Here is a 13037-nt window from a genome sequence, read left to right on the forward strand (position 1 = left end):
TACAGGTCTATTCCATTTTATGCTAAATCTGATTACTTTGTGATCACTGTTCCCTAGCTCACACCCTATTTCGATGTCATTAATTTGTGTTTCCCTGTTAGTTAACACTAAATCTAAAATATTATTTTCCCCGCGTTGGTTCCTTAATGTGTTGCGTAAGAAAGCAATCGTCAATTAATTCTAGAAAATCTTCTGCTTCACTGTTCCTTGTTTTGTTCAACCAGTTTATTCCACTAAAATTAAAGTCATCCATGACATAAATACTGTTAGATCTAGATGCTCTAGATATTTCATCCCATAGATGCTTTGCTTCCATTCTGTCTAAATTTTGTGGCCTATATATAACGCCTATTATAATATTATTTGTTTTTTCGTTTAATTCTATCCAAATAGTTTCTGTGTGTGGCTCAGTTTTGATTCCCTCTTTGAGACTACATTTCAAATTGTCCCTACCATATATGGCTACTCCCCCTCCTCGTCTAATATATCTATCTGTGTGAAATAGTTTAAATTTATTTATTTGATATTCAGCTAATAGTTCTCTATTTTCTACATTCATCCACGTTTCGGTAAGTGCAATAATATCTATTTTTTCTGTGCAGACAAGAGCATTTAATTCGTTAATTTTATTTCTTAGACTTCTACTGTTAGTGTAATATACCCTAAGTGAACTGTTATTTTGAGGCCCTTTTCTTTCCCTGATCATTTTGCCAATTCTTTTCTCCTACGAACACATACTTTTATTACCTCCTTCCTCCAAATCAATTCCCATACCACTATCTACTAACAGTTTAAACCCAAACAAACACCTCTAACCACTGGTTCCAACGAGTTTGCAACAGCAACAACCCCAGCCCTCGATAGATGCACCCCATCACGAGCATACATTTCATTTCTTCCATAGAAGTGTTCCCAGTTGTCTATGAAAGATATTGCATTTGATTTGCAATATCTTTCTAGCCGCCAATTGACACCAAGTGCCCTCGACATCCATTCATTTCCCACTCCCTTTCTTGGAAGAATGCCACATATGATCGGGATTCCTCCCTTGCTCCTAACTAATTCAATGGCTGTCCTGAATCTCTGTATTAGTTCCTCACTCCTAATTCGCCCAACATCATTACCCCCTGCACTAATACAAATAATGGGTTTGTTCCCATTTCCCGTCATAATATCATTCATGTTTCCAACAATATCACCAATTCCAGCTCTCGGATAGCAAACTCTTAATCTGTTCCCCCTATCTCTGGCACAAAACGTTCTGTCTAAATACCTCAAGGCTCTGTCCAGGAACCTTTGTTGTTTATAATATATATAAATGATTTGGATTCAGGTTTGAGTAGCAACATTTGCAAATTTGCCGATGATACGAAAATCGGTAGGGAAATTAATTCGGAGGAGGACTCACTATCACTTCAAGTTGATCTAGATAGGGTTTTGAAATGGTCAAAGGATTGGCAGATGCAGTTTAATGCTGATAAATGTAAAGTTCTGAGGTTAGGTAATGATGATAGAGTTACAAGATACGAGCTGGATGGTGTTGAGATTGCGAAGTCGGATTGCGAAAGGGATCTGGGAGTTATGATTAGTAAGAATTTAAAACAAAAGGATCAATGCATAAATGTTCGTAATAAGGCATATCGGACACTTGGATTTATTAATCGCAGCGTTAGTAACAAGACACCTGGTGTGGTTCTCAAGCTATATCTTGCTCTAGTTAGGCCCCATTTAGATTATGCAGTTCAGTTTTGGTCGCCATATTATAGAATGGATATAAATTCACTTGAACGTGTCCAGCATAGGATGACTAAGTTAATTCCCCAAATTAGAAATCTTTCATATGAAGAAAGATTAACAAAGCTTAAGTTGCATTCACTGGAAAGGCGAAGAGTTAGGGGTGACATGATAGAGGTTTACAAGTGGGTGTATGGACATAACAAAAGGTATATTAATAGGGTATTAAAAGTATCAACACAAGACAGAACACAAAACAATGGGTATAAATTGGATAAGTTTAGATTTAGGAAAGACTTGGGTAAATACTGGTTCAGTAACAGGGTTGTTGATTTGTGGAACCAATTACCGCGTAACGTGCTGGAGGTGGGGTCCCTCGATTGTTTCAAGCGCGGGTTGGACAAGTATATGAGTGGGATTGGGTGGTTATAAATAGGAGCTGCCTCGTATGGGCCAATAGGCCTTCTGCAGTTGCCTTTGTTCTTATGTTCTTAAATACCTCACCTGGGAATCTCCCACAACCAAAATTCGCTTCGGTACCTCCTTAACTTTCTGAGCAGCCTGAGGGGCCTGCGCTCCGCCGCTCCTTGCTGATTTCTGTTCCGAGTGAACTGCAGGCTCACCACAGCACTCGTCCTCCAACACGCAAATGAATTTGCTGTCCTTAGGGCGTCTGTAGGCGGCCTTGTCAAGGTCTTCTTATGACCCCTGTCCTTCACGACTCTCCACGATGAGGTCCCGTCAACACTGGTCTCCTCCTTCGTTTCCTCCCGAAGTCTCAGCCGTCGTATTTCCTCCCGCAGGGAATCCATCTCTGCTCTCAGAGCTCCAACCAGACTCACCAAATCCTTCACTAATCCTTCCATTATTGCAATAATAATGTTACTACAATCGGAGCTTCAGCTAACACAACCTCTCACTGTGACTGCACCTGCACCTAAACTCTAGCTTTAAGTTTTCATGGACTTGTATTTTCCATAAGTTTCCTTAATTTATTAATGAATTTTATGCAGTGTCAAGCTGCATGTTTTCTTTTGCTGGTTTTACATTTATGTATGTTTAACTTTTGCTTATTGCCTTTAAGTTATTATGTAAAGTCAGCTAGGATGTGATAGTTGTAGGGATCGGGCCCTTGCCTCTTGCTTTAAGTTTATTCTGGCCCTGCATTTACGTTTAGTTTCCTCAGCAAATTTCCTGCATTTTACATCGCCCTTGCTGCATGTTTTTACTTTACTGGTTTACAATTATGTTTGTTTAACTTATGCTTCACCTTTAAGTTAAGTAAAGTCAGCTAGGATGTCCTAGACGCTGTCTTCGGGCCTCATGCCTCTCCCTTTAAGTTATCTTGGACTCGTATTATGATTAGTTCCTTCAGCAATTTATTGCTAATTATGCATTGCCTAAGTGCATGTTATTTTGCTTACCGTTTTACCTTTATACTTGTTTTCTTGACTTTGTCATTAAGTTATTAAGTACTGACAGCTAGACAGTACCAGTTTTGTTTACCAGTACCAGTAAGCGTTTCCAGTCGTTTTGTCTGCCCGGTGTAGCCCAAAAGAATCTGCAGCCTCCCGGCTGCTGGTTTATCCAGACATATTGTCTGCCCGGTGTAGCACGGATGTCACTGTGGCCTCCCAGGCCGCTGGTTATCCAGACATGTTGTCTGCCCGGTGTAGCACGGATGTCACTAGCTGTGGCCTCCCTGGCTGCTGGTTATCCAGACATGTTGTCTGCCCGGTGTAGCACGGATGTCACTAGCTGTGGCCTCCCAGGCTGCTAGTTATCCAGACATGTTGTCTGCCCGGTGTAGCACGGATGTCACTAGCTGTGGCCTCCCAGGCTGCTGGTTATCCAGACATGTTGTCTGCCCGGTGTAGCACGGATGTCACTGTGGCCTCCCAGGCTGCTGGTTATCCAGACATGTTGTCTGCCCGGTGTAGCACGGATGTCACTGTGGCCTCCCAGGCTGCTGGTTATCCAGACATGTTGTCTGCCCGGTGTAGCACGGATGTCACTGTGGCCTCCCAGGCTGCTGGTTATCCAGACATGTTGTCTGCCCGGTGTAGCACGAATGTCACTGTGGCCTCCCAGGCTGCTGGTTATCCAGACATGTTGTCTGCCCGGTGTAGCACGGATGTCACTAGCTGTGGCCTCAAAGGCCGCTGGTTTATCCAGACGTTTTGTCTGCCCAATGTAGCCAGGAAGGTTGTCATAGCCGCTGCCGTCTTCGCTGCCTGCGTTCAGGGGTCGATGTCCAGCCGACGTTCTTCCTGTGATGAGTTAAGCCGGCGATGTTATTCAGATATTATATTTATATTGGTCTTATAAATATGCGGCCTCCCAGGCCGCTGGTTTATCCAGACGTTTTGTCTGCCCGGTGTAGCCCGGAAGATACTGCGGCCTCCCAGGCCGCTGGTTTATCCAGATGTGTTGTCTGCCCGGTGTAGCCCGGAAGGTTTTCACAGCCACTGATGTCTTAGCTGCCTTCGTTCAGGGGTCGATGTCCAGCCGACGTTCTTCCCTGGTTGATGGGGTTCTGGGAGTTCTTCTACTCCCCAAGCCCGGCCCGAGGCCAGGCTTGACTTGTGAGAGCTTGGTCAACTAGGCTGTTGCTTGGAGCGGCCCGCAGGCCCACATACCCACCACAGCCCGGTTGGTCCGGCACTCCTTGGAGGAATAAATCTAGTTTCCTCTTGAAGATGTCCACGGTTGTTCCGGCAATATTTCTTATGCTTGCTGGGAGGGCGTTGAACAACCGCGGACCTCTGATGTTTATACTTGTTTGATTTCTTGTATGTATATACCTTACCTAAATAAACATTTATTTATTTTTATTTATACAGTGTTCTCTGATTGTACCTATGGCACCTCTACTCTTCATTGGTTCTATTCTGCATTTTCTTCCATATCGTTCACTCCAGTACGTTGTTATTTTACTGTGTAGATTTGGTACTTGGCCCTTCAGTATCTTCCAGGTGTATATTATTTGATATCTCTCTCGTCTTCTTTCTAGTGAGTACATTTGGAGGGCTTTGAGACGATCCCAATAATTTAGGTGCTTTATTGCGTCTATGCGTGCCGTATATGTTCTCTGTATTCCCTCTATTTCAGCAATCTCTCCTGCTCTGAAGGGGTGAGTGAGTACTGAGCAGTACTCAAGACGGGACAACACACGTGACTTGAAGAGTACAACCATTGTGATAGGATCCCTGGATTTGAAAGTTCTCGTAATCCATCTTATCATTTTTCTGGCTGTCGCAATATTTGCTTGGTTATGCTCCTTAAACGTTAGGTCGTCAGACATTATTATTCCCAAATCCTTTACATGTTCTTTACATCGCGGGCCCTACTATGGGCCCGCGATGTGTCGCTGTGTTCTAACGGCTGATGCTCGGTTGGGTCTTTTGCAGCAGGTCCAGCCGTCTGCCCTAGTGCTCGAGCCGCCGCTCTCTTCCTATGTTGTTGCTCAATTTTGGTGTCCAGCTGCTGCAGCTGTTGGTGTTCTGGCTGCTGACATTCCCGGCAGTCGGTGTTCTAGCTGCTGTGGGTGCAGCTGTTGCTGTCCCAGCTTGCTGCTGTTCAGGTGGAACATGGTCCAGCTGCTGACGTTCCAGCGGTTGTTGGACCAGCGCCCATGCTACGGCTGAAGTTGTTCCTGATGTTCCGCGGTCCCAACTGATAATGCCCATCCTACTACGTTCCCGCTCCCAAGGGTCCAGCTGCCGACGCGCCAGTTCCCGAAGTTCCAGCAGAAGCGTTCCAGCTGACGTTGTGCCTATTAGCACTCCTTTCAGTTTATTGTATTTGATTGTAATTTATTTCAGCTTCATACATTAATCCCGTTTTCTCTAAAGAGTTATATTCCAGCATTATTTTGAGCATAATTTGTTTTGCAGTCGCACTTCCCTTACTGCTGAAGTTTCCCCCTTTGCCCATTGCCGCTAATTTTGTATCTTCGGCAGCGGCCGAAGATACTCCCCACTCCCTTGTTGGCTCCCAGGTTCTATATTAGTGAAGGATTTGGTGAATCTGGTTGGAGCTCTGAGAGCAGAGATGGATTCCCTGCGGGAGGAGGTACGACGGCTGAGTCTTCGGGAGGAAACGAAGGAGGAGGCCAGTGTTGACGGGACCTCATTAAGAAGGACTGACGGGACCAGTATTAAGAAGACCTCGTCTTGAGAAGTTGTGAAAGACAGGGGTCTTTTTACTCGAATCTATAATAGCAAATAAAATTCGTCTTCATCTTGAAAAACATAAATTAATAATTGAGTCGCAACATGGTTTTATAAATGGCCGTTCATGTTTAACAAATTTGTTATCTTTTTATTCTAGCATAGTTGAGGCAGTTGATAGTGGTAAGGATTGTGATGTTGTGTACCTTGACTTTAGCAAAGCTTTTGATACAGTGCCACATGAAAGACTGATTAAAAAGATAGTCTCATGGTATTGGGGGTGCTATATTAAGCTGGATTAGGGCATGGCTATACCAAAGGAAGCAGAGAGTTAGTATAAATGGAATCAAGTCAGAGTGGGAAAATGTTGTAAGTGGAGTGCCTCAAGGCTCTGTCCTGGGACCTCTGTTGTTTATGATAATAATAATAATAATAATAATAATAATTAATAATTTTTAATTAGGTAAGGTACATACATAAAGAGATTTTACAAAGTTTGTTGGCTTTATAGATAGAGCTAGTACATACAATGCCTAAAGCCACTATTACGCAAAGCGTTTCGGGCAGGAAAAACATTAATGACTAAAGCTTAAAACTATTGAGTAAAAAGAATAAAATGTGTTGAGAACAAATAAAAATAGAGGTAAAAGAGGGGGGAACATTGTTGAAAAAGCCGCACAAATACAATTACAAATTATTACAGAAAATTACATTCAAACAGCGTTGATTTGAAAAAAAAAACATACATGGGTTGACAACAGAGGGGTAAGGTAGGTTACAGGGAATTTATTAGGTATAGCTTCGTTTTTAACTTAAACTGGTTGAGAGAGGTACAGTCTTTAACATGGTTGGGAAGGTCATTCCACATTCTGGGCCCCTTGATTTGTAGAGCATTTCTGGTTTGATTAAGTCGTACTCTAGGAATATCAAAACTGTATTTATTTCTGGTGTGGTGCTCATGGGTTCTGTTACAACCTTCTATGAAGCTTTTGAGATCAGGATTGGCATTATAGTTTAGCGTTTTATATATGTATAATACACATGAGAGAATGTGCAGTGACTTAATGTCTAACATATTCAGAGATTTGAGTAGGGGTACCGAGTGATGTCTGGGGCCAGAATTGGATATTGTCCTAATAGCAGCTTTGTGTTGAGTAATTAGCGGACGTAAGTGATTTTGGGTAGTAGAGCCCCAAGCACAATTACCATAGTTGAGATATGGATAGATTAGGGAGTAATAGAGAGTCACCAGGGCAGGGCATGGTACATAATATCTGATCTTAGAAAGAATGCCCACAGTTTTTGAAACTTTTTTTGATATGTTTAGAATGTGTCCCTGGAAATTCAGCTTGTGGTCAATGAGAATGCCAAGGAATTTGCCATCTAATTTGTTACAAATTTGGGTATTGTTTATATTGAGATTTATTTGATTAGAGGATTTATTGCCAAATAGAATATAGAAAGTTTTGTCAATGTTAAGGGTGAGTTTGTTGGCAGTTAGCCACAGATGGACTTTATTTAGCTCAGTATTTACTGTGGCATTTAGAGCAAGGGGATCAGGACTGGAGTAAATGAAGGTTGTGTCGTCAGCAAATAGAATTGGTTTGAGGTGTTGGGAGGCATTTGGAAGGTCATTAATGTAGATGAGAAAGAGGAGAGGGCCAAGTATGCTGCCCTGGGGAACACCAATGTTGATGGGTAGGGTGGGAGAAATTGTATTATTCACAGAAACACATTGGAGCCTGTCAGTAAGGTAGGATTTGAGGTATTGTAGGGAGTGTCCATAATGATGTAATTTAAGAAGAAGGTTTTGGTGGTTGACAATATCGAAAGCTTTACGCAGGTCCACAAATAACCCAACAGGGAACTCATTTTTATCAAGAGCTGTATGAATCGAGTTAAGCTTACTAATAAGTGCATCGTTAGTGCTTTTTTTGGGTCTGAAGCCATATTGGCAAGGGCTAAGTATATTGAGTTTGGCTAGATATGAGTAAAGCTGCTTATAGATTAGTTTTTCAAAAATTTTGGACAAATTTGGCAGGATTGATATAGGTCTGTAGTTGTTAACATCTGTGAGATCACCACATTTGTGGACAGGCGTTACTCTCGCTTTTTTTAGAATATCTGGAAAGGTTTGGAGTTCAAGTGACTTGTTGAAGAGCAAAGCAATAGCAGGGGCTAAAGATCTGGAGGCTTTTTTGTAGATTAAAGTTGGTATCTCCTCAAAGGCACCAGACTTGGTTTTAAGGGAAAGGATTATCTCATTGACGTCAGTGGAATTAATAGGCTTTAGGTACAGAGACTGTGGATAGTTACCTGTAAGATAGTCCTTAATGTCAGTACTGGAAGATGGAATATCATTAGCAAGGGATGAACCAATGGAAGAGAAGAACCTATTGAACTCAATAGCAGAATCAGAGGCTGAAAGCTGACCATCGTTATTAGACAGGAGAGTTGGTTTGTTATTTAAAGACTTCTTTGATCCCAATATTTGTGAAATTGTTCTCCAAGTTTGTTTAATGTTGCTCTTTATTTGGGTAAATTTATCTTCGTAGTATTTAGTTTTGGCTCGTCTAATTATCTTAGATAGCAATAATGAGTAATTCTTTGGAGACAATTCCTAACCTATACTTCTTCTCAAGGTCATGTTTTTTATTAACAGATTTAAGTATTCCCTTTGTAAGCTAGGGATTGTTAAGCCTTTTGGTTGTGACTTGTTTTGTAAGCATAGGACAGTGGGTATTATAAAGGCTAAGAGTTTTTTGAAGAAAAGATTGCACTGCTAGGTTCATGTCCTCTATGTTACCTATATCGGACTCCCAGTTGACATTATCAGCAGCAGTTATAAAATTGTCTATAGCAGTTTCATTGTGTAGTCTAAAACGTATCTCTCTTGACTCAAGAGGTGGTTTGCTAACGTTAGTTAAGAGAAATGTGGGGTAATGGTCTGTAGTGCTATCGGTGATTATACCTGAAGTAAGCGGAGAGGTTATGTTTGTCCAGATGTGATGTAGAGTCGTGGCAGTGCTATCAGTGATTCTAGTAGGTCTAGTGATTAAGGGTATGAGGAAGCAGGAATTCATACAGTTGAGGAAGCTAACAGCAGTAGGGTGTTCTGGCTCGCAGAGGTCAATATTAAAGTCTCCTGCGATAATTAGGTGGTTTTTGTTCAGTCTGTTATCAAGTATTAGATTTCTAAGGTTTGAGTTGAATTCGGACACATCAGTGTTAGGAATTCTATAAACTGCACCCACAGACAGGACAGACTTGGCACAGAACAGTATGAAGATATACTCCCCATAGCAGTCTCTAGTTCTAATTCCTTTTAAGCATGTTAGTTCTTGGTGGTAGTAAAGAGCAGTGCCACCACCTCTCTGAAGTTGACGACAGTTGTGAATTGCTGAGTAGTTAGGCATGTTAAAGAGTTGAGTAGTATCCTCTTTCAACCATGTTTCAGTAAGTATAATAAAAGAGAATTTGTTGTCAATAGCTTCAATCAAGGCACTAACATCATCGAAGTGTTTACCTAGGGATCTAACATTCAAATTGATTACAGAGATATTGTGATTATGAATTAATACATTGTTTACATCATGTGCTGCAAAATATCTGCAATTTAGATCATTAAAGTGATTATTGTCATATATAGTGAATAAGAGGTTAAGTTCTGGGTCTATACTTGTCTGCATAAAAAAAGCTGATTGCAGGAAAAACAAGGAAAGAAAGGGAAATTGGCAATGGACATAACAAAGGGGATATTAAGAACATAAGAACAAAGGCTACTGCAGAAGGCCTATTTGACAAAAATAAACTGTTTTTTTCTTTAAAGAGCGCTGTTTGTCGACATAATTGTATTTGTGCTGCTTTTTCATCTATGTTTTCATTTCTTGTTTTCATTCTACTCATTATGCTCAATTAGTATTAAGCTTGTCATTTAAGTTTATCATGCCCGAAACGCTTTGCGTAATAGTGGCTTTAGGCATTGTATGTACTAGCTCTACCTATAAGTCAACAAATCCTTGTAAAAATTTATTGTATGTATGTACCTTACCTAAATAAAATTGTATTGTATTGTATTGTATTGGCCCATACGAGGCAGCTCCTATTTATAACCACCCAATCCCACTCATATACTTATCCAACCCGCGCTTGAAACAATCGAGGGACCCCACCTCCACCACGTTACGCGGTAATTGGTTCCACAAATCAACAACCCTGTTACTGAACCAGTATTTACCCAAGTCTTTCCTAAATCTAAACTTATCCAATTCATACCCATTGTTTCGTGTTCTGTCTTGTGTTGAAACTTTTAATACCCTATTAATATCCCCTTTGTTATGTCCATTCACCCACTTGTAAACCTCTATCATGTCACCCCTAACTCTTCGCCTTTCCAGTGAATGCAACTTAAGCTTTGTTAATCTTTCTTCATATGAAAGATTTCTAATTTGGGGAATTAACTTAGTCATCCTACGCTGGACACGTTCAAGTGAATTTATATCCATTCTATAATATGGCGACCAAAACTGAACTGCATAATCTAAATGGGGCCTAACTAGAGCAAGATATAGCTTGAGAACCACACCAGGTGTCTTGTCACTAACGCTGCGATTAATAAATCCAAGTGTCCGATTTGCCTTATTACGAACATTTATGCATTGATCCTTTTGTTTTAAATTCTTACTAATCATAACTCCCAGATCCCTTTCGCAATCTCAACACCATCTAGCTCGTATCTTGTAACTCTATCATCATTACCTAACCTCAGAACTTTACATTTATCAGCATTAAACTGCATCTGCCAATCCTTTGACCATTTCAAAACCCTATCTAGATCAACTTGAAGTGATAGTGAATCCTCCTCCGAATTAATTTCCCTACCGATTTTCGTATCATCGGCAAATTTGCAAATGTTGCTACTCAAACCTGAATCTAAATCATTTATATATATTATAAACAACAGAGGTCCCAGGACAGAGCCTTGAGGCACTCCACTTACAACATTTTCCCACTCTGACTTGATTCCATTTATACTAACTCTCTGTTTCCTTTGGTATAGCCATGCCCTAATCCAGCTTAATATAGCACCCCCAATACCATGAGACCCTATCTTTTTAATCAGTCTTTCATGTGGCACTGTATCAAAAGCTTTGCTAAAGTCAAGGTACACAACATCACAATCCTTACCACTATCAACTGCCTCAACTATGCTAGAATAAAATGATAACAAATTTGTTAAACATGAACGGCCATTTATAAAACCATGTTGCGACTCAATTAGTAATTTATGTTTTTCAAGATGAAGACGAATTTTATTTGCTATTATAGATTCGAGTAACTTAAGTTCATTATCATAGCAATATGGAAGTTGTAGTGAAGGACCTGGTGACTCTAGTGGGAGCCCTGAGGACGGAGTTGGACTCTCTGCGGGAGGAGGTGCGTCAGCTTAAAAAACAACGAGAAGTAACGAAGGAGGAGACCAGCAGTAAAGGGACCTCGTCTTGGAGAGTTGCGAAAGACAGGGGCCTTAAGAAGACTTTGATAAAACCGCCTTCAAACGCCATAGCAACTTCAAATTCATTTGACGTTTTGGAGGACGAGTGCTGTGGAGAGACTGTGGATCGCGCAAAAGGGAAAGCAACGAAGAGAAAGGAAGCGCAGGCCCCTCAGAAAGTAAAGGAAGTACCTAAGCAAACATTAGTTGTGGGAGATTCCCAGATAAGGTATTTGGATAGAACGTTTTGTGCTAGAGATAGGGGGAACAGGTTAAGGGTTTGCTATCCCGGAGCTGGCATTGGTGATATTATAAACAACATGAATGATATTATGGCTGGTAATGGGAACAATCCCATTATTTGCATTAGCGTGGGAGGAAATGATGTTGGTCGAGTCAGGAGTGAGGAACTGATTCAGAGGTAAAAAACAGCCATAGAGTTAGTTAGGAGCAAGGGAGGAATCCCGATCATATGTGGCATTCTTCCAAGAAAGGGAGTGGGAAATGAATGGATATCGAGGGCACTTGGTGTCAATTGCCGGCTGGAAAGATATTGCAAATCAAATGCAATATCTTTCATAGACAACTGGGAACACTTCTATGGAAGAAATGAAATGTATGCTCGTGATGGGGTGCATCTATCGAGAGCTGGGGTTGTTGCTGTTGCGAACTCGCTAGAAGAAGTGGTTAGAGGTGTTTGTTTGGGTTTAAACTGTTAGTAGATAGAGGTATGGGAATTGATTTGGAGGAAGGAGGTAATAAAAGTATGTGTTTGTGGGAGAAAGGAAATGGCAAAACGATCAGGGAAAGAGAAGGTCCGCAAAATAACAATTCACTTAGGGTATATTACACTAACAGTAGAAGTCTAAGAAATAAAATTAACGAATTAAATGCTCTTGTCTGCACAGAAAAAATAGATATTATTGCACTTACAGAAACGTGGATGAATGTAGAAAATAGAGAACTATTAGCTGAATATCAAATATATGGATTTAAACTATTTCACACAGATAGATATATTAGACGAGGAGGTGGAGTAGCCATATATGTTAGGGACAATTTGAAATGTAGTCTCAAAGAGGGAATCAAAACAGAGCCACACACAGAAACTATTTGGATTGAATTAAACGAAAAAGCTAATAATATTATAATAGGAGTAATATATAGGCCACCAAATTTAGACAGAATGGAAGCAAAGCATCTATGGGATGAAATATCTAGAGCATCTAGATCTAACAGTATTTATGTCATAGGTGACTTTAATTTTAGCGGAATAAACTGGTTGAACAAAACAGAGAATAGTGAAGCAGAAGATTTTCTAGAATTAATTGACGATTGCTTTCTTACGCAACACATTAAGGAACCAACACGGGAAAATAATATTTTAGATTTAGTGTTAACTAACAGGGAAACGCAAATTAATGACATCGAAATAGGGAGTGAGCTAGGGAGCAGTGATCACAAAGAAATCAGATTTAGCATAGAATGGAATAGACCAGTAGGAGAAAATTCTGTTAAAGTGCCAGATTTTCGAAAAGCTGATTTTAATAGCCTAAGAAATTTTTTGGGTCAAATTGATTGGAAAGGCTTGGGTATGGGGTGTGGGCCGGTCTTGGAGCGAGACATGAACCCAGCGA

The sequence above is a fragment of the Procambarus clarkii genome, chromosome 17 (assembly GCF_040958095.1).
Source record: "Procambarus clarkii isolate CNS0578487 chromosome 17, FALCON_Pclarkii_2.0, whole genome shotgun sequence".
In the NCBI taxonomy this organism is placed as follows: Eukaryota; Metazoa; Arthropoda; class Malacostraca; order Decapoda; family Cambaridae; genus Procambarus; species Procambarus clarkii.